At 50.4% G+C, this 21879-nt stretch overlaps 6 non-coding genes across 6 annotated transcripts; 4 read left to right on the top strand and 2 right to left on the bottom strand.

The window, feature by feature from the left end:
* Nucleotides 1–4080: 4080 nt before the first annotated feature.
* LOC142438268 (U1 spliceosomal RNA) lies at nucleotides 4081–4244 on the bottom strand. Its single transcript, XR_012782680.1, has one exon. It is a non-coding gene; the product is annotated as a U1 spliceosomal RNA (small nuclear RNA).
* A 3185-nt stretch (nucleotides 4245–7429) lies between these two features.
* Nucleotides 7430–7501, top strand: TRNAE-UUC (transfer RNA glutamic acid (anticodon UUC)). The gene has a single exon. It is a non-coding gene; the product is annotated as a tRNA-Glu (tRNA).
* Nucleotides 7502–9956: 2455 nt separating this feature from the next.
* Nucleotides 9957–10028, bottom strand: TRNAE-UUC (transfer RNA glutamic acid (anticodon UUC)). The gene has a single exon. It is a non-coding gene; the product is annotated as a tRNA-Glu (tRNA).
* Nucleotides 10029–13209: 3181 nt separating this feature from the next.
* On the top strand, nucleotides 13210–13373 carry LOC142438256 (U1 spliceosomal RNA). Its single transcript, XR_012782671.1, has one exon. It is a non-coding gene; the product is annotated as a U1 spliceosomal RNA (small nuclear RNA).
* Nucleotides 13374–18046: 4673 nt separating this feature from the next.
* On the top strand, nucleotides 18047–18119 carry TRNAV-CAC (transfer RNA valine (anticodon CAC)). The gene has a single exon. It is a non-coding gene; the product is annotated as a tRNA-Val (tRNA).
* A 2131-nt stretch (nucleotides 18120–20250) lies between these two features.
* On the top strand, nucleotides 20251–20322 carry TRNAE-UUC (transfer RNA glutamic acid (anticodon UUC)). The gene has a single exon. It is a non-coding gene; the product is annotated as a tRNA-Glu (tRNA).
* Nucleotides 20323–21879: the final 1557 nt, after the last annotated feature.

Raw genomic sequence — 21879 nt, 5'->3', positions numbered from 1 at the left:
ACTAGCCTGCAGGTGAGTATTGGGGTGCTTCATCCATTCACAGGAAAGCGGGAAACAACTATGGTCCAAGACGTGCAAAATCGAAACTGTCACCAGCTGGTAGACTGTAAATGATTCCATCTCTGTGGAAATCCTTCTTGGGGTGTTCAGAAAGTTAAACAAAGAATTGCCACACTGGTGTCAGGCCTGCAATTCCGGGAGTGAAATCAGCTACTTGTACACCGGTTAGTGCAGCAGTCTTCCAAACAGACAGCAGGTGGGAACACTCGGATGCACAAGGTACTGGCGGGACTCTTCTCCTGAGGACTTGCTTCTGGGGGGAGCTCTGGGTGTGACCTAAGGACAGTTGTCTGCCCAAGATTTCAGGCTTTGGTTTCGGTTTTCTTAGGAGTTCAGACAACATCAACTTTCACAGTGCAAGTCAATCTTGATGGCTCCCCTTGCCATGCAGATTGCCTGCTCTTCCAGAAGGGACTGTGATGTGCACACTCTCTGTCCAGCAGGGCTTTCTGTGTCACTTTAAAACATTTGGGCATTGCAGTGAAATGTTGCAGTTTGTCAGTTGGGTCTGAAATACAAGTTCCTAGAGGACAGGTCCTAGGGATTTCCCTGGGCAGCTTCTGAGGCCCAAAGAGTACATCGTTTACAGTAGAGTAGTGGTGAGCACTTTTGCCTCAGAAGGGAAAGGCTCTGATTGGAATCATAATCACCAACATAACATTTGTGAGGACAGAGAACGTCAGGTGGTTTCTGTTGTCCACAGGGTGGATGGCACCCAGCACAACCGCAGCATGTGGGACTTGACCCTATGATCAGACTTGCTGAATTAACATTATAATTTTTTTAACGTTATAATTCTTCGATTTGATAATTGATTTATACTATGGCTATATAGGATAATGCCTGTTAATCTCAGCATGTACACACTAATGTATTCATAGGTTTGTCTGAATACACTAAAGAAATATGTATGCTTGTGTGGATTGTGTAGACCACAAGTGAATGGCACAGTGTTAATCCAGGTAGACTAGAGAAACAAATCCATACACTGTTGTCCCAACAGAAACAATGAAAACCGTATTTGAAATAAGGTGATACACATAAAAAATAATCATATAAAAACCAAAATTCAGATAATGAGGAAGAAAGAACAGACCCTCACCAAAAGTCCAAAAGTCAGGGAAGAAATTTCTGTAAGAGATGCTTGTGTAAGGAATTTTGGGGCACGAAACGGAACCAAAGATCCAATCGGCAAAATTTAGAAGCAGCCTTTATTGGGAGGCTTGTGGGCGGATTCAGCAACTCGGGGAATTGAGCTATTGAAACCGTTCTTTGGGAAATTTAGGCTGCAGTTTTTATACCCCTGCTGGCAGGCACAGCTGGGAAGGGTCCAAGCTGGAGAGGATCTGTGCACACAGGTGCTTCAGAAGGGAGAAGGTCTTTGACCTTATCTATATGCCAAGGACGGCTAGAGTGGAGTGTGCATATCTTCAGAAAACATTCTGGCTCTGGGAGGAGCTGGCTCCAGGAATTTGAGGGTTGAGCAGGGGAGGGGGAGATCAGAAGAGGGACATCAGTGAGAGGGAGGTCTGTGAGAGGTGAATTCTGAGAGCCAAGCTGAAGGCACCGGATTCAAAATGGAGGCCCTTTTGCCAAGACCAGGCAACTTGGACACAGAACCAACTCAGGTCGGGTCTATGGGGAGGCCATCTGGGGGAGCCGCTTTCCTGTGGCGAGAGCAATCTGCCAGTGGCTCAGCCTGATGAGATACTCAGCAGACAGGTTTTGGGCTTCTACTACTGTCCTCCTGTGGCCTTCTACAAATTGGGTGTTCATAATTTGAACTCTGATACTTTTCCTTCACCGTAGTTGAACTTTTCCATTGTCTTTGGGTCATACAAGCTGGCGTGCTTCTTCCGTGTGGACTTAGTCGACTCCTGGCTTAAACGGATGTTTGTTTCAATACAAGCATTTAAGGCCCCAGACACTATTCTGATTGATAGTTTGGCACCATCTACTGTCTTCACTACAATTTGCTGAAGTGATCCTTTCATAAGGTGAGTATTGAGCAGGGCCAAATTATCAGAACTAGTTGTTCTTAAACTGAGGGTAAAAAAAGTAAGAGCCTAGACTCCATCTGCTTTTCCCTGGGGTTTGCGCCTCTTAGGTTGACGTTGGTGGTTGTAACATGATAAATCACAACCCCATAATCATCAGCAGCCACACAGCTAATCAGCAACCCAATAACCAGAAGACACATACCCAAAAAGGAAGGAAGAAACAAAGGAAAGAAGGAAAACGCAAATAAAATCCTACGAGCAGAAGAGCCAGACCCCACACAAATACAGATGTCCTGCATCGTCAATCACCCCTAGGGCTTATGTTGATTGCTCCACTGTGGTCATCAGTCTTCCCGATGGCCCAGCGCTCCACACACTGGCAGCTCCAGGAGTCCATGCGAGCACAGTGAGTTTTTGTCCCAAGCAGTTTGATCTCGCATTCCATTGGGCTCCGTTGACCCTAAGTGTGGGGGTGGATGTCAGCAGGGGTCTTCCTGGGCCAACTCCAAATGTAGATCCCAGTTCAACGTGTCCACCCTGTCAAGTCACTACAGGGTGGGCATGGAGCCATTACATGTGTGGTGATCCTGGGTCCCTTTCCACTGGACACCCACCAAGCCGGGGGTTCCCCCACAAAGTCCAATGACCACCACAATCCCAGGGCAGCCACTCTGTGCTTCCTCTCCCATCAAAGTACTTCAGTTCAGGGGTGCGGGCAGCTTTGAGGTAAAGTTCATTCAGTGGAGCCTCTATGTTAAGTTCTGGTGTCGCCCCTGCATTGTGCCCTGCTACCTGCCAGGTTGGCTTCTGTGATCATCAGCGGCTTAGTCCATAGTGTGGTTCACCGAAGGTTGGTTACAAACGAATTTATGGTGTGTACGCAGGTCCCTAACATCTGTTTGTTGCCCTAAGTTCACTGTTTAGCATCCCTTCCTGCTCTGTAGTGAGCTCTCCCCAATCACCCACACTGGCAGCTCTCAAGCCTTGAAGGACTGCTAGTGTCTCACTGCTATATAATTTAACTGTTCATTTCTTGTATCATCTATCTGTATATAATTTAACGGTTCATTTCCTGAATTATATATCTATCTTTATAAATATATTTCTATATAATTACTAGCAATCTGGTTTGTCTCTTCTATAGACCCCTGTCCAATACACCCACTATACTCACCAATAGAACTACCAGTGTCTCCCCCACAAGGCAAGTGGCCCCCTCTTGGGGTCTTGGCCTGAATTTCTGGAAAGCTTCTTGTTCCGTTCCTGTGTGTATGTGTGTGTTTTGGTGGTGGTGGGGTATCCAGTGATCTGGCCCAGTCTTGTGGTGATGTTGTATTGCCTGAAGTGGATGGTTATCTCCCAATTCCCCCTTCCAGAAGGAGTGGCCCTAGACAATGTGGGGTCGTCTCCTCCTTCCCACGGGGTCGTAGACTTCAGTAAATGCTGCATGCAGTCTTAGAACCTCACAGGAGCAGCCTACCCCGTCCTGGAGCCTCACTCTGACTCCACGCAGGGAGTTTGTTTCTAAGGGAGCAGGACTTCAAACACTTCCTGATGAAGATCAAGGACTGCCGCCTCCATTATGGAGTACCACAAATTGTAGAAATCAAAATCTTGACGACTGGACCAAAAGCTAAGGTGACATGATGAAAGGAAAAAAAGATTGAAGATATCAAGTCGTCTGTTTGTCACGTTAGCATCTACAATCAGTGCTCCCGGAAGCAACAGTGAAGACATCAAGTAAGTAAACAGGCTGCAAGAGAGCCTCTTTCCAGCGTTCAGAAGCAAGGTTGTCTTCTTACTGGTGCCTCACCCAAGCCCCGTGGCATTTCCAAGCACCTCCCCTCAGTAAGAAAGCAGGAAACCAATTTACCAGTGGAGAATTACACACAAGTTAATGAAAAGCAACCCACTAAGAGAAATCCCAAAGCAAACTAACTAAATGCTACACTAATCAAGCGCTCCTGCTTCTATAAGTACCACTCACATAAGCAACTCTGACTTTGGAAGACTCAAAGTACAGGGGAGAGCGCGAACGCAGTCCCCCACTACCACAAATTATGCAGTCGAGTTTCCCACATTTGGGGAAATCGCAGAGGTCAGCACATCCGGAGTGCAATGGATAAGCCTCGCCCTGGGAAAACCACCTTCGTGATCATGGTGTCTCCCCTGCCAGGTAAGTATGACTTGCTCGCCCGCTCGCCCGACGCAGCCTCACAACCCATGCACTTTACACACACGGACTTTTCACTCCTTTCACTTGTGAGACCTCCCACACCCTCTCCGGTCCTACAAACAGAAAACTCCACTCAGCGACTGTTTCCAACAGTAAGAAAAATGACGTGCTTCAGTACCATGTGCTGCTCCACCAGCCACTGCGCTTCCTCGTCTACATAAGACACGCCCCTCTCTAAGGGCACAATTCTTTCTTACAGCACCAAAGGCACCCGACGCCCATCCCCAGACGACTCCTTCCTCCTCTCATTCGACCTTGCCCGCCAGACAGCCGGCCCACAGCCACGGGGGAAGGGACGCCGGCGTCGCCCCCCAGTCCCGCCCATCTTCCAGTCTCTATCAGGTTCACTTGGGAACTGGAGCACAGAGCTTTGAGGATTCATTAACAAAATAGTGTTTGCCGCGAGAACTAGAGCCTTACTGATAAAAGCAGAGAGGAAGACCTTCTGTTGACATTGTTGTTGGTGTTGGGTGCCGTCACGTGACTGAGCACCACAGGACCTGTGCCCAGTCCTCTGCAATTCTCACCCCCTTTGCTCTTTGACCACGGCAGAGGGTAGCCTGGACTCGAGAAAAATGCACTCCCGCGCGTGGGAAGCAGCCCCTTATCCTCAGTCGTGTGTGGAGAAGAATCAGAGAAAGAGAGGCAGGAGCAGGAAGAGAAGGGGAAAAGGGCGGGAAGTACGGAGGGGTGAGGAGGAATAGAAAGCTGGGAGAGATAAAGCTAGACTCAAGTACTTAGCAATTTATGTCAATAGGTTGACCTATGTTTAACACTGAAGTCTCATATTAGTGTTTGATTAGCCGAGGGCTCTTCATGACAAAGGCAAATCTGTCTGCATCTTAGGTGTGAATCTGATTTGCTGAGTTTGGTTTCTATTATTTGAATTTTTTTGTCTTTGTGTGAGTGTATCAAGAAAGGAATACAGGAGAGGCTGTATTTTCTTTCTACATGGTAAAAATATAGTCAACTGGCTTTCCTCAAGGAATATTCTCAGTCATATAATTTTCAGTACACGCTTCAAAATATTTTAAACTACAAAAAAAAAGAAAAAATTTTTAAACTATTACAGTCACAAGATTCAGTGTCTTAAAATGCTGTTTTTCACTGGCTGTCTACATGCATCAGTGCTGCTTAAAGAGCTAGATTAAAAAATTCAATATGCCAGGTCAACAATTGGCCTGTTTGGCCAGAGCAGTGGTTCTCAACCTTCCTAATGCCTTGACCCTTTAGTACAGTTCCTCATATTGTGGTGACTCGCCAACCATCAAATTATTTTCGTTGCTATTCCTTAACTGAAATTCTGCTAGTTATGAATCAGGCAACCCTTTGAAGGGGTCTCGGCCCACAGGTTGAGAACCCATGGTCTAGTGCAACAGAAGAAGGAGAGTCAGGAATAAGAAGTGAAAATAGGATGTGTGGCTCACTGCCTCCAGTGAGCTGTTTGCTAAGTAACTTCTTCATATTGAGACCGGGGAAAAACTGGATGATGCCCGGCCACCACAGCTTCCTAGCAAGGGTTACTAAAATTGGCCAAAGCCTTCATCAGTTGGAGCGCCTCGCTGTGCATATCAGAAGTCACACAGGGAGAGAGGCCTTATTCATGTAAGGCATGCATGCTGGAAAGCATGAGCCACTCCTCACACCTCACTCGGCCCCTGAGAAGTCACCAAGGAGAGAAGCTTTAAGGGATGCAGAAAAAACGGGTGGAGAGAGGCCTCAGGAATGTCCGGAATGTGGCAAAACCTTTCAGGGGTCCTCGCACTTCACTGGGCTCACAGTGAGAACCCTGAAGTAAGGACTGTTTCATACACAGTGCTCTAACTTCTAACAGCAAATTCCTGAAGCTCTTTGGTAAGTATCTCAACGAGGAAGACCGCAACAGAAATGGAAAGATATGACTAGAGGTACGTAATGCCTTTGGGAGCAGTAACAGCACATGGTCACTGTACAGCTGTGTACTCGCCTTCATCTCTCCCATTGCCGTGAAGAGATAGGCAGATGTTGACTCTCTTGGTCCTTGATAAATTTTACCTTCTTACAGTCATTGAGCATGACCAAAAAAGCTGCCATGACCACTGCTGAACAAAAGCAAACACATAAATTACTTTAAAATGAAAAGTGGCTTCCAATGTGGAGGAGAACTGGCAGCGAGCAGAGGGCAGCGCAGTCTGACCTGGGGGAAGTCTGTTGCCCTGCACCGTCAGGGAATCGGGAAAGCTTAGATGAAAAATGCCAAGGTCCAGGGAGGCGACCCAATGCAGGTACAAGGCCAAGTGCTAGCAAACAGGGAGACTTATTCCGAATCTGGATGCAGACCTGTTGAGGCAGAAGAGAGCTGTCTCAGCCGGGCTGAGGCACAGCACCCATCAGCGCTGAGCTCAAGGACTGGCGCCCCTATAAACTGCGGCGAAACGAGGAACACGGCTCCTCTGGGGTGGAGAATGCACGCGGAAGTTTTCCTGACCCATGGGCACCATCAACGCTCCAGTTGCGGAAAGGCAGGGACTGTGTAGACCCACGTCCACATTTGAAGGACAACAAGACAGGACCGTCTAAGGAATCCGACGTGGTGTCTGCGGGAAAGCCTGGTCCCCAGGAGAAGGGGCTGAGCCCGTGGAAGGAGGGCACTGCCACCAGCCAAGACTCGGGCAGCGCAGGGGCAGCGGGTTTTCCAGCGCAGGCCTGGAGGTCAGGAGTCGGGTGCCAGGGCCCTGTTTGCAAGTGTCTTCTAGCCACACGGCCCCCCCTTGGGCGCCTGCCTGTCCGAGACTGGAGATCGCGGAGGGCCGTGCTCCATCGTCACCCAGGGCGCCACCCTGTTAGAAAGTCGCCCCCTGCCCGGGTCCCGGTCCCTGTGCGTCCCCACGCGGTCTGCGCGCACCGGCGCGTCTCTGAGTGGGGTCCAAGGGGGCGGAGAGGACGCAGCCTGGAGGGCCTGTGAGCGCCCACTGGGCTCATGGCGCCGGAGTGAGGCCGACGGGTTGCCGTTTTGGAGAAGGCCAGCCGGCAGTGAAGTTCGGGGTGACCTAGGGAGGAGAGGGAGGCCCCCAGGAGGGTAGAGGTCTGGCGTCCAAGTTTGTACTAAGCGACAAAGTGTCAGGTGGAGGCAAGTCAGAGGCTTTGTCATCGTTCCCTGGTGGTCTAGTGGCTAGGATTCGGCGCTTTCACCGCCGCGGCCCGGGTTCGATTCCCGGTCAGGGAAGTCATTTTAATTTGCCCCACTCTGTCCAGGAGAACCTGGTTCTCTGTTGTCCTTTGGAAAGGTGAACGCTCATGAACACAGAGTGTCTAGGTCCCCCAAGAGCTGCGTCCTGCCTATGGAATACTGGGAACAGCCTCCAACTCCCTCCATCTCAAGATTTCAGAATGTTCACCCCAACACAGCAAAGGAGAACCGTGGCCTAATTTCTCTCCCTGTCCAAGTTGCAAACATGGCGCGTCTCTGAGTGGGGCATGAGGTGCGGTGCGGCTGTGAGGAAGGAGCCTGGCGGGCCTGTGAGGGCCCACTGGGCTGATGGCGCCTGGGTGAGGCCTACGGGTCGCCTTTTTAGAGAAGTTGGGCAAGCCGTGAACTTTGTGATGATCTCGGGAGGAGAGGGAGGCCCCCAGGAGAGTAGAGGTCCCGCCTCCAAGTTTGTACTAAGCGACAAAGTGTCCGGTGCAGGTAAGTCAGAGAGTTTGTCATCATTCCCTGCTGGTATATTGGCTATGATTCAGTGCTTTCACTGCCACCATCAAGGTTAGATTCCAAGTCAGGGATGCTTTTTTTAACTTGCCATGACGCTTTGACAACTTTCAAGCTTGGAAAGATGAAAAGAGATGAGTGAGGTACTGCTCAGAGGGTACTAGTCTACCAGGGCTCTCCAACTGTTTACATCTAGCTTTTCTGGCTCTTCCTTCACAGTTTTCATCTCAGTTGAGCCATGTAGAACCAGGCTCAAGGGTTCCAATCGTATTTTTCAAACATACAACGTTGAACAGATAGTAACATCATTTATTACTTCTGTACCTTTAATGATGCAGATTTCCCACAATTGCTTGTCTGTGTATCTCCCTATATATCTACTTGCTACACCTTGGAGAGTAACTTGCAGATTTCCTGAGTTTCTTGAATAAGGGAAGACTCTCATTTTGGCAAGTGTCTTTCCTCCCTGTCTTCTCCAAGAGGCCCCTCTTGCCCTTCAGCCACTTAGTGCCCATTCTCCTAAGACCCTGGAAATGTTTTATTCTGCTCTCACTCAGAGGCCCCAGGGGCTAGGGCAGAACTGCCCAGAGGGGTCTGAGACTGCGGCTCTTTATGGGAGTGGAAAGCAACTGTGGACCTGCGGATAGCAGCCCAATGCACAAGCATTTGGGAGTCCACTTGAGTCAGTGAGACTTTGAGCATGCTGGTGGTTAGTTGGAGTGTGCGCAGAACTGGGCCTCCTCCCAACTCCTCCTGGTTTCTGGGTTCAGTTGTCCTGGGTCAGTCAGAGCTCTGGAGCTGCCTCCAGGGAAGGGGTCTTCAGGGAGGTTAGCTGTCCTCGTCACACTGTTCTCTACCTTTCAGCGTCTGCAGAGTCCTGACCAGACAGACAGACAGTAAGGCCTCTCTTATGGTAGGAGAGCAAAAGGAGCAGAGAAAATTGACTCACAGGGAGGAGGAAAACTCCCCAGGAGCTTTCCAGAAGGATCTAGGCGGTGCTATCAGATTGACAACATCAACTTTCACAGCCCAAAACAGTCTTGACGTCTTCTTTCTGGCCTGCAGATTGCCTGCTGTTCCAGAAGGGACTGTTATGTTCACACCCTCTTGCCACCAAAGGGAGAAAGACAGGCAAAGCAATTGTGGGAAATCTGCATCATTAAAGGTACAGAAGTAATAAATGATGTTACTATCTGTTCAACGTTGTATGTTTGAAAAATACGATTGGAACCCTTGAGCCTGGTTCTACATGGCTCAACTGAGATGAAAACTGTGAAGGAAGAGCCAGAAAAGCTAGATGTAAACAGTTGGAGAGCCCTGGTAGACTAGTACCCTCTGAGCAGTACCTCACTCATCTCTTTTCATCTTTCCAAGCTTGAAAGTTGTCAAAGCGTCATGGCAAGTTAAAAAAAGCATCCCTGACTTGGAATCTAACCTTGATGGTGGCAGTGAAAGCACTGAATCATAGCCAATATACCAGCAGGGAATGATGACAAACTCTCTGACTTACCTGCACCGGACACTTTGTCGCTTAGTACAAACTTGGAGGCGGGACCTCTACTCTCCTGGGGGCCTCCCTCTCCTCCCGAGATCATCACAAAGTTCACGGCTTGCCCAACTTCTCTAAAAAGGCAACCCGTAGGCCTCACCCAGGCGCCATCAGCCCAGTGGGCCCTCACAGGCCCGCCAGGCTCCTTCCTCACAGCCGCACCGCACCTCATGCCCCACTCAGAGACGCGCCATGTTTGCAACTTGGACAGGGAGAGAGATTAGGCCACGGTTCTCCTTTGCTGTGTTGGGGTGAACATTCTGAAATCTTGAGATGGAGGGAGTTGGAGGCTGTTCCCAGTATTCCATAGGCAGGACGCAGCTCTTGGGGGACCTAGACACTCTGTGTTCATGAGCGTTCACCTTTCCAAAGGACAACAGAGAACCAGGTTCTCCTGGACGGAGTGGGGCAAATTAAAATGACTTCCCTGACCGGGAATCGAACCCGGGCCGCGGCGGTGAAAGCGCCGAATCCTAGCCACTAGACCACCAGGGAACGATGACAAAGCCTCTGACTTGCCTCCACCTGACACTTTGTCGCTTAGTACAAACTTGGACGCCAGACCTCTACCCTCCTGGGGGCCTCCCTCTCCTCCCTAGGTCACCCCGAACTTCACGGCCGGCTGGCCTTCTCCAAAACGGCAACCCGTCGGCCTCACTCCGGCGCCATGAGCCCAGTGGGCGCTCACAGGCCCTCCAGGCTGCGTCCTCTCCGCCCCCTTGGACCCCACTCAGAGACGCGCCGGTGCGCGCAGACCGCGTGGGGACGCACAGGGACCGGGACCCGGGCAGGGGGCGACTTTCTAACAAGGTGGCGCCCTGGGTGACGATGGAGCACGGCCCTCCGCGATCTCCAGTCTCGGACAGGCAGGCGCCCAAGGGGGGGCCGTGTGGCTAGAAGACACTTGCAAACAGGGCCCTGGCACCCGACTCCTGACCTCCAGGCCTGCGCTGGAAAACCCGCTGCCCCTGCGCTGCCCGAGTCTTGGCTGGTGGCAGCGCCCTCCTTCCACGGGCTCAGCCCCTTCTCCTGGGGACCAGGCTTTCCCGCAGACACCACGTCGGATTCCTTAGACGGTCCTGTCTTGTTGTCCTTCAAATGTGGACGTGGGTCTACACAGTCCCTGCCTTTCCGCAACTGGAGCGTTGATGGTGCCCATGGGTCAGGAAAACTTCCGCGTGCATTCTCCACCCCAGAGGAGCCGTGTTCCTCGTTTCGCTGCAGTTTATAGGGGCGCCAGTCCTTGAGCTCAGCGCTGATGGGTGCTGTGCCTCAGCCGGGCTGAGACAGCTCTCTTCTGCCTCAACAGGTCTGCATCCAGATTCGGAATAAGTCTCCCTGTTTGCTAGCACTTGGCCTTGTACCTGCATTGGGTCGCCTCCCTGGACCTTGGCATTTTTCATCTAAGCTTTCCCGATTCCCTGACGGTGCAGGGCAACAGACTTCCCCCAGGTCAGACTGCGCTGCCCTCTGCTCGCTGCCAGTTCTCCTCCACATTGGAAGCCACTTTTCATTTTAAAGTAATTTATGTGTTTGCTTTTGTTCAGCAGTGGTCATGGCAGCTTTTTTGGTCATGCTCAATGACTGTAAGAAGGTAAAATTTATCAAGGACCAAGAGAGTCAACATCTGCCTATCTCTTCACGGCAATGGGAGAGATGAAGGCGAGTACACAGCTGTACAGTGACCATGTGCTGTTACTGCTCCCAAAGGCATTACGTACCTCTAGTCATATCTTTCCATTTCTGTTGCGGTCTTCCTCATTGAGATACTTAACCAAAGAGCTTCAGGAATTTGCTGTTAGAAGTTAGAGCACTGTGTATGAAACAGTCCTTACTTCAGGGTTCTCACTGTGAGCCCAGTGAAGTGCGAGGACCCCTGAAAGGTTTTGCCACATTCCGGACATTCCTGAGGCCTCTCTCCACCCGTTTTTTCTGCATCCCTTAAAGCTTCTCTCCTTGGTGACTTCTCAGGGGCCGAGTGAGGTGTGAGGAGTGGCTCATGCTTTCCAGCATGCATGCCTTACATGAATAAGGCCTCTCTCCCTGTGTGACTTCTGATATGCACAGCGAGGCGCTCCAACTGATGAAGGCTTTGGCCAATTTTAGTAACCCTTGCTAGGAAGCTGTGGTGGCCGGGCATCATCCAGTTTTTCCCCGGTCTCAATATGAAGAAGTTACTTAGCAAACAGCTCACTGGAGGCAGTGAGCCACACATCCTATTTTCACTTCTTATTCCTGACTCTCCTTCTTCTGTTGCACTAGACCATGGGTTCTCAACCTGTGGGCCGAGACCCCTTCAAAGGGTTGCCTGATTCATAACTAGCAGAATTTCAGTTAAGGAATAGCAACGAAAATAATTTGATGGTTGGCGAGTCACCACAATATGAGGAACTGTACTAAAGGGTCAAGGCATTAGGAAGGTTGAGAACCACTGCTCTGGCCAAACAGGCCAATTGTTGACCTGGCATATTGAATTTTTTAATCTAGCTCTTTAAGCAGCACTGATGCATGTAGACAGCCAGTGAAAAACAGCATTTTAAGACACTGAATCTTGTGACTGTAATAGTTTAAAATTTTTTTCTTTTTTTTTTGTAGTTTAAAATATTTTGAAGCGTGTACTGAAAATTATATGACTGAGAATATTCCTTGAGGAAAGCCAGTTGACTATATTTTTACCATGTAGAAAGAAAATACAGCCTCTCCTGTATTCCTTTCTTGATACACTCACACAAAGACAAAAAAATTCAAATAATAGAAACCAAACTCAGCAAATCAGATTCACACCTAAGATGCAGACAGATTTGCCTTTGTCATGAAGAGCCCTCGGCTAATCAAACACTAATATGAGACTTCAGTGTTAAACATAGGTCAACCTATTGACATAAATTGCCAAGTACTTGAGTCTAGCTTTATCTCTCCCAGCTTTCTATTCCTCCTCACCCCTCCGTACTTCCCGCCCTTTTCCCCCTCTCTTCCTGCTCCTGCCTCTCTTTCTCTGATTCTTCTCCACACACGACTGAGGATAAGGGGCTGCTTCCCACCCGCGGGAGTGCATTTTTCTCGAGTCCAGGCTACCCTCTGCCGTGGTCAAAGAGCAAAGGGGGTGAGAATTGCAGAGGACTGGGCACAGGTCCTGTGGTGCTCAGTCACGTGACGGCACCCAACAACAATGTCAACAGAAGGTCTTCCTCTCTGCTTTTATCAGTAAGGCTCTAGTTCTCGCGGCAAACACTATTTTGTTAATGAATCCTCAAAGCTCTGTGCTCCAGTTCCCAAGTGAACCTGATAGAGACTGGAAGATGGGCGGGACTGGGGGGCGACGCCGGCGTCCCTTCCCCCGTGGCTGTGGGCCGGCTGTCTGGCGGGCAAGGTCGAATGAGAGGAGGAAGGAGTCGTCTGGGGATGGGCGTCGGGTGCCTTTGGTGCTGTAAGAAAGAATTGTGCCCTTAGAGAGGGGCGTGTCTTATGTAGACGAGGAAGCGCAGTGGCTGGTGGAGCAGCACACGGTACTGAAGCACGTCATTTTTCTTACTGTTGGAAACAGTCGCTGAGTGGAGTTTTCTGTTTGTAGGACCGGAGAGGGTGTGGGAGGTCTCACAAGTGAAAGGAGTGAAAAGTCCGTGTGTGTAAAGTGCATGGGTTGTGAGGCTGCGTCGGGCGATCGGGCGAGCAAGTCATACTTACCTGGCAGGGGAGACACCATGATCACGAAGGTGGTTTTCCCAGGGCGAGGCTTATCCATTGCACTCCGGATGTGCTGACCTCTGCGATTTCCCCAAATGTGGGAAACTCGACTGCATAATTTGTGGTAGTGGGGGACTGCGTTCGCGCTCTCCCCTGTACTTTGAGTCTTCCAAAGTCAGAGTTGCTTATGTGAGTGGTACTTATAGAAGCAGGAGCGCTTGATTAGTGTAGCGTTTAGTTAGTTTGCTTTGGGATTTCTCTTAGTGGGTTGCTTTTCATTAACTTGTGTGTAATTCTCCACTGGTAAATTGGTTTCCTGCTTTCTTCCTGAGGGGAGGTGCTTGGAAATGCCACGGGGCTTGGGTGAGGCACCAGTAAGACAACCTTGCTTCTGAACGCTGGAAAGAGGCTCTCTTGCAGCCTGTTTACTTACTTGATGTCTTCACTGTTGCTTCCGGGAGCACTGATTGTAGATGCTAACGTGACAAACAGACGACTTGATATCTTCAATCTTTTTTTCCTTTCATCATGTCACCTTAGCTTTTGGTCCAGTCGTCAAGATTTTGATTTCTACAATTTGTGGTACTCCATAATGGAGGCGGCAGTCCTTGATCTTCATCAGGAAGTGTTTGAAGTCCTGCTCCCTTAGAAACAAACTCCCTGCGTGGAGTCAGAGTGAGGCTCCAGGACGGGGTAGGCTGCTCCTGTGAGGTTCTAAGACTGCATGCAGCATTTACTGAAGTCTACGACCCCGTGGGAAGGAGGAGACGACCCCACATTGTCTAGGGCCACTCCTTCTGGAAGGGGGAATTGGGAGATAACCATCCACTTCAGGCAATACAACATCACCACAAGACTGGGCCAGATCACTGGATACCCCACCACCACCAAAACACACACATACACACAGGAACGGAACAAGAAGCTTTCCAGAAATTCAGGCCAAGACCCCAAGAGGGGGCCACTTGCCTTGTGGGGGAGACACTGGTAGTTCTATTGGTGAGTATAGTGGGTGTATTGGACAGGGGTCTATAGAAGAGAAAAACCAGATTGCTAGTAATTATATAGAAATATATTTATAAAGATAGATATATAATTCAGGAAATGAACCGTTAAATTATATACAGATAGATGATACAAGAAATGAACAGTTAAATTATATAGCAGTGAGACACTAGCAGTCCTTCAAGGCTTGAGAGCTGCCAGTGTGGGTGATTGGGGAGAGCTCACTACAGAGCAGGAAGGGATGCTAAACAGTGAACTTAGGGCAACAAACAGATGTTAGGGACCTGCGTACACACCATAAATTCGTTTGTAACCAACCTTCGGTGAACCACACTATGGACTAAGCCGCTGATGATCACAGAAGCCAACCTGGCAGGTAGCAGGGCACAATGCAGGGGCGACACCAGAACTTAACATAGAGGCTCCACTGAATGAACTTTACCTCAAAGCTGCCCGCACCCCTGAACTGAAGTACTTTGATGGGAGAGGAAGCACAGAGTGGCTGCCCTGGGATTGTGGTGGTCATTGGACTTTGTGGGGGAACCCCCGGCTTGGTGGGTGTCCAGTGGAAAGGGACCCAGGATCACCACACATGTAATGGCTCCATGCCCACCCTGTAGTGACTTGACAGGGTGGACACGTTGAACTGGGATCTACATTTGGAGTTGGCCCAGGAAGACCCCTGCTGACATCCACCCCCACACTTAGGGTCAACGGAGCCCAATGGAATGCGAGATCAAACTGCTTGGGACAAAAACTCACTGTGCTCGCATGGACTCCTGGAGCTGCCAGTGTGTGGAGCGCTGGGCCATCGGGAAAACTGATGACCACAGTGGAGCAATCAACATAAGCCCTAGGGGTGATTGACGATGCAGGACATCTTTATTTGTGTGGGGTCTGGCTCTTCTGCTCGTAGGATTTTATTTGCGTTTCCCTTCTTTCCTTTGTTTCTTCCTTCCTTTTTGGGTATGTGTCTTCTGGTTATTGGGTTGCTGATTAGCTGTGTGGCTGCTGATGATTATGGGGTTGTGATTTATCATGTTACAACCACCAACGTCAACCTAAGAGGCGCAAACCCCGGGGAAAAGCAGATGGAGTCTAGGCTCTTACTTTTTTTACCCTCAGTTTAAGAACAACTAGTTCTGATAATTTGGCCCTGCTCAATACTCACCTTATGAAAGGATCACTTCAGCAAATTGTAGTGAAGACAGTAGATGGTGCCAAACTATCAATCAGAATAGTGTCTGGGGCCTTAAATGCTTGTATTGAAACAAACATCCGTTTAAGCCAGGAGTCGACTAAGTCCACACGGAAGAAGCACGCCAGCTTGTATGACCCAAAGACAATGGAAAAGTTCAACTACGGTGAAGGAAAAGTATCAGAGTTCAAATTATGAACACCCAATTTGTAGAAGGCCACAGGAGGACAGTAGTAGAAGCCCAAAACCTGTCTGCTGAGTATCTCATCAGGCTGAGCCACTGGCAGATTGCTCTCGCCACAGGAAAGCGGCTCCCCCAGATGGCCTCCCCATAGACCCGACCTGAGTTGGTTCTGTGTCCAAGTTGCCTGGTCTTGGCAAAAGGGCCTCCATTTTGAATCCGGTGCCTTCAGCTTGGCTCTCAGAATTCACCTCTCACAGACCTCCCTCTCACTGATGTCCCTCTTCTGATCTCCCCCTCCCCTGCTCAACCCTCAAATTCCTGGAGCCAGCTCCTCCCAGAGCCAGAATGTTTTCTGAAGATATGCACACTCCACTCTAGCCATCCTTGGCATATAGATAAGGTCAAAGACCTTCTCCCTTCTGAAGCACCTGTGTGCACAGATCCTCTCCAGCTTGGACCCTTCCCAGCTGTGCCTGCCAGCAGGGGTATAAAAACTGCAGCCTAAATTTCCCAAAGAACGGTTTCAATAGATCAATTCCCCGAGTTGCTGAATCCGCCCACAAGCCTCCCAATAAAGGCTGCTTCTAAATTTTGCCGATTGGATCTTTGGTTCCGTTTCGTGCCCCAAAATTCCTTACACAAGCATCTCTTACAGAAATTTCTTCCCTGACTTTTGGACTTTTGGTGAGGGTCTGTTCTTTCTTCCTCATTATCTGAATTTTGGTTTTTATATGATTATTTTTTATGTGTATCACCTTATTTCAAATACGGTTTTCATTGTTTCTGTTGGGACAACAGTGTATGGATTTGTTTCTCTAGTCTACCTGGATTAACACTGTGCCATTCACTTGTGGTCTACACAATCCACACAAGCATACATATTTCTTTAGTGTATTCAGACAAACCTATGAATACATTAGTGTGTACATGCTGAGATTAACAGGCATTATCCTATATAGCCATAGTATAAATCAATTATCAAATCGAAGAATTATAACGTTAAAAAAATTATAATGTTAATTCAGCAAGTCTGATCATAGGGTCAAGTCCCACATGCTGCGGTTGTGCTGGGTGCCATCCACCCTGTGGACAACAGAAACCACCTGACGTTCTCTGTCCTCACAAATGTTATGTTGGTGATTATGATTCCAATCAGAGCCTTTCCCTTCTGAGGCAAAAGTGCTCACCACTACTCTACTGTAAACGATGTACTCTTTGGGCCTCAGAAGCTGCCCAGGGAAATCCCTAGGACCTGTCCTCTAGGAACTTGTATTTCAGACCCAACTGACAAACTGCAACATTTCACTGCAATGCCCAAATGTTTTAAAGTGACACAGAAAGCCCTGCTGGACAGAGAGTTTGCACATCACAGTCCCTTCTGGAAGAGCAGGCAATCTGCATGGCAAGGGGAGCCATCAAGATTGACTTGCACTGTGAAAGTTGATGTTGTCTGAACTCCTAAGAAAACCGAAACCAAAGCCTGAAATCTTGGGCAGACAACTGTCCTTAGGTCACACCCAGAGCTCCCCCCAGAAGCAAGTCCTCAGGAGAAGAGTCCCGCCAGTACCTTGTGCATCCAGTGTTCCCACCTGCTGACTGTTTGGAAGACTGCTGCATAACCCGTGTACAAGTAGCTGATTTCACTCCCGGAATTGCAGGCCTGACACCAGTGTGGCAATTCTTTGTTTAACTTTCTGAACACCCCAAGAAGGATTTCCACAGAGATGGAATCATTTACAGTCTACCAGCTGGTGACAGTTTCGATTTTGCACGTCTTGGACCATAGTTGTTTCCCGCTTTCCTGTGAATGGATGAAGCACCCCAATACTCACCTGCAGGCTAGTGCTGGGACACGCAGAGGCCCTGGGAAGACAGCCCGGCGACGGGTCTCTGAAAGACCACCTAGAAAACCCGGCAGAGCAGTTCGCGTTGCTCACGTGGGGTACCGTGGAAAGGATCGCCTGCAGCCAACGTGAGTGCTTGTGGGTGTGTGTGGGCGGGTCGTAATGAGGAAGGACACTGAACATCCTTGGCTGGGAGCACTTACCTGTTGTCAAGAGTTCAGAGGAGTGACCACCGCTGAGGACTGGGTCGCAGCTCCGCAGAGAGGGCTGCAGCGAGCTGGAGGCCCGCGGGGAGGCTCGATCTGGACACAGGAGTGCTAACTCGTGAGCCGTGGGACCCCGAAGCCGGGCACGCCCCACGCGCACCCCACCCCACCCCAGGGCTGTGCTTCTGGGTGGGGAGCAGACAACTACTCTGACAGCTCGCCTTGCCTGCGGGGACGGACTGTGGCGCTTTGCCCGCAGAGCTGTCAGTAGTGGTTCCTAACTTTGGGAGTCGAGGTTCATGTGCAGCCTTTTGTCTGTTGGAACCACATACTTGGAGAAGGACGATCTCAGGATGTGGGTGCATAACCTGTGCTGTGCCTTCGTGTACCTGGTTTCCGTAGTGTAGTGGTTATCACGTTCGCCTCACACGCGAAAGGTCCCCGGTTCGAAACCGGGCGGAAACAAGATTCTTTTCTTGAAAATAATGTCGTTTACACCCTCCTAAGGAGCCACATGTGAAAAAAGAAAAAAAGAAACCACGGGTCTGATACCGCGTGCTAAGAGGCCAGGAAGCAAACCCAATCGTCTTGGGAGGAGACTGCTGGTTACCAGCATCCATCTGCGCTCTGTCTCCGCACAGGGTCCGATGGGGGTCCAGACGCAAGTCTCACCTGGCAGTGGGGGGGCGAGCCCCGAACAAGCCTGCTTAGTGCTCCCTGGTTTTCCTTCCCGATGGTGCCAAAGCTTCTCTCGCTTCCCATCTGGACCTCAACTTCCCTACTGACTCTGAACGAAGACTGTGCGTTTGAAGGCGCCCTTCCTGCGGCGCCCAGTGTTTGCTGGATCCGCACAGAACAGCTGGTCTCTGAGGAAAGCCCACCAGAGCCCTGGTGGTGGAGTGGTGTGGGCCAAGCCCGCAGCTGCTAACCATAAGGTCTGCGGTTTGAGCCCACTCGCTGCTCCCTGGGAGAAAGATGAGGTTGCCGACTGCCACGCACATGTCAAATACTGGAACCTTAAGGGCCGTTCCGCCATGAATCCATATCAGCGGATGGGCAGTGAGTCGTGCTGTGGTTTTGTTTTGGAAAAGCACAAGGACCGTTTCCGCAGCCTCGCACTACCCTCGCCCAAGGCCCAGTTGCTTCCTCTGGCCTGCATCGTAAGCCTTATGCCCACCGAGTCCCAGCAGGCGAATCCCGGATGGACAGTGGCAAACTCATCTGCAACTGTGACAAGGACACTGGTCCGCACGCTTCTGACAGATAGACTCACACTGGCAGCCCGTTCTCACCTTGGGAAACGTGGGCTCCACGGGGCGCTGTGCCCCGCCGGCCGAGCCTCCTCTCTCTTCAGGGAGCACGCTTTGATCCCAGGCTGCCAACTCACTGTGTAGACCATGGTGCTCCACCTTCCTCAGGCCGTGACCTTTCCGACAGCGCCTCACGCTGGGGTGACCCCCAACCATAGGGTTTGCCTTGCTACGTCATAATGTTGCTGCCGTTATAAATCGTCATGTAAATATCTGATATGCACGATGCATTTTCATTCTTACCAAAGGCACAGGATTAAAGGACGGTGATTAATCACAAAACAACAAGTAATTTTATTTTGTGAAGTATTTATTTCTCATGACAAAAATGAGAGTTTGTCTTGAAGCGCGGTGTAGCATGGGTCCCAGTCCTCAGCAGGGACCGTGGGCATCTCTGCACGTGGGCGGACCCGCCTGGAGACACAGAGAGGAGCGGTGTCCCGGTGTCTAAGTCCATCGGAAGCATGTGTTTCCTGATGGTCTTAGTCGATCCCCGTGAAAGGGTCGTTTGACCCCGCAAGGGGTCGCGAGCCCAAGGATGGGAACCGCTGGTGTAGACAAACGCATTGACATCCTTCGTTCCAAGTAACCTCAGAGCTTTCTTTACCCCACGTCTGTTTCTCCCTTAAAAACATCAGGTTTTGTTGGGATTCAGAATCTCTGGAAAGGCAGGGACTGTGTAGACCCACGTCCACCTTTGAAGGACAACAAGACAGGACCGTCTAAGGAATCCGACGTGGTGTCTGCGGGAAAGCCTGGTCCCCAGGAGAAGGGGCTGAGCCCGTGGAAGGAGGGCGCTGCCACCAGCCAAGACTCGGGCAGCGCTGGGGCAGCGGGTTTTCCAGCGCAGACTGGAGGTCAGGAATCGGGTGCCAGGGCCCTGTTTGCAAGTGTCTTCTAGCCACACGGCCCCCCCTTGGGCGCCTGCCTGTCCGAGACTGGAGATCGCGGAGGGCCGTGCTCCATCGTCACCCAGGGCGCCACCTTGTTAGAAAGTCGCCCCCTGCCCGGGTCCTGGTCCCTGTGCGTCCCCACGCGGTCTGCGCGCACCGGCGCGTCTCTGAGTGGGGTCCTAGGTGCGGGGAGGACGCAGCCTGGAGGGCCTGTTAGTGCCCAGTGGGCTCATGGCGCCGGAGTGAAGCCCACTGGTCGCCTTTTTGGAGAAGTTGGGCAGGCAGTGATCTCGGGGGGATAGGGAGGTCCCCGGGAGAGTAGAGGTTCTGCCTCCAAGTTTGTGTTTAGGAATAAAGTGAGATGTGGAGGAAAGTCAGGACCCTTGTCGTCATTCCCTGGTGGTCTAGTGGCTAGGATTCGGCGCTTTCACCGCCGCGGCCCGGGTTCGATTCCCGGTCAGGGAAGCCCTTTTACTTTGTCCATCATTTATCATCCGAAGTGTTGGGCAACTTTCAAGTTTAGAGAAATGAACCCCCCATCCCCAGCAGAGACCTCCTGCTCAGAGGAGAGTAGGCTACCACGGCTCTGCAGCCGTTTACACTGGTTGTTCTAACTCTTCGTTCATACTTTCCATCTCAGCGGAGCCACCTGGAATCAGGCACAAGGGTCCCAATCGTACTTTTCGAACTTACAAGAAAGTTGGACAGATAGGCACATCATTTATTATTTCTGTACCTTTTTAAATTAAAAGATCATTTTATTGGGGTTCTACAACTCTTATCACAATCCACACATCTATTGTAGCAGGCATATTTGTACATATGCTGCCAGCGTTCTCCTCGAGACAGCTCCTTTCTATTGAGCCCTCGGTATCAGCTCCTCTTTTCTCTTTCCCTCCCCTCCACCCTTGTGACCCCTTGATAGATTATTAATTATTATTTTCATCTCTCACACCGACCGCTATCCCCTTCCCTCATGATTTCTGTTGCTCTTCCCCCTGGAGGGGTGTGTCGATCATTGCCATCGGTTCCCCTTCCTCCCCACCTCACCCCCCCCTTCCCACAACCCTTGTGGTAGCGCTATTCCCCTTCCTGTTCCTGCATTCCGTGTGTCGTGAGCGTTTATCTCTTATCTGCCCCTGTGTGCAAGCTCCGCTCTAGTCCAGAGTGAGATCAGCACTGGGGTTATGATAGAGGGGGGTGAGGAAACCTCAAGGAGCCAGAGGAATATTGTGTTTCACGGGCGCTTTAGTGCACCCTAGTCGACTCTTCCCTTCCCAGCGATCCCTCTGTGGGGGGTGTTGCGTTGTGTACAGATGGGCCTTGGGTCTCTGCTCCGATGCCCCTCGTGACCAGCAATACGTTTTGTTTGATTATTGGTTGGTTATGGGTCTTCTGATGCCTGTTACCTGGTCCCAGTGACACCTCACGGTCACACGTGTGCTTCCTCCATGTGGACTTGTTGCTTCGCGGCGGAATGGTGCTTTCTCTTTCCTTTGTAAACTCATGTTACTGGAAGCTCTTACAGCCCTTGTCCCAGGCCATCCATTGTGCCAAGTACATTTGTCCACGCGTTGCCTCATCACATTCAAAACATTTTCTTTCCACTCAGCCCTTGTTATCAGCTCATTTCCCCGCTCTGCCACCCTCCCTCATGAACCCTTGATAATGTATCATTTTTTTCATGTCTTACACCAACCACTGTCTCCCTTCACCTACTTTTCTGTTGTCTGTGCCCTTGGGAGGAGGTTGTATGTAGATCATTGTGATCAATTCCCCCTTTCTCTCCCATCTTCCCCTTCCCCTGCTGGAATCGCTACTCTCATTATTGGTTCTGAGAATTTTATCTGTCTTGGATTCCCTGTACATGATATGGTCTATTTGGATTTGTAAGGTAGAATTGGGGTCATGATGGGGGGAGAGGGGGGAAGAAAGCATTAAAGAACTAGAGGAAAGTAGTATGTTTCATCGGTGATATACTACAACCTGACTGGTTGGCTCTTCCTTGTGACCCCCTCTGTA

This window comes from Tenrec ecaudatus, chromosome 1, assembly GCF_050624435.1.
Source record: "Tenrec ecaudatus isolate mTenEca1 chromosome 1, mTenEca1.hap1, whole genome shotgun sequence".
Lineage (NCBI taxonomy): Eukaryota > Metazoa > Chordata > Mammalia > Afrosoricida > Tenrecidae > Tenrec > Tenrec ecaudatus.
The sequence above is the reverse complement of the archived record's forward strand: the minus strand, read 5'-3'. Positions and strand labels throughout refer to the sequence as shown.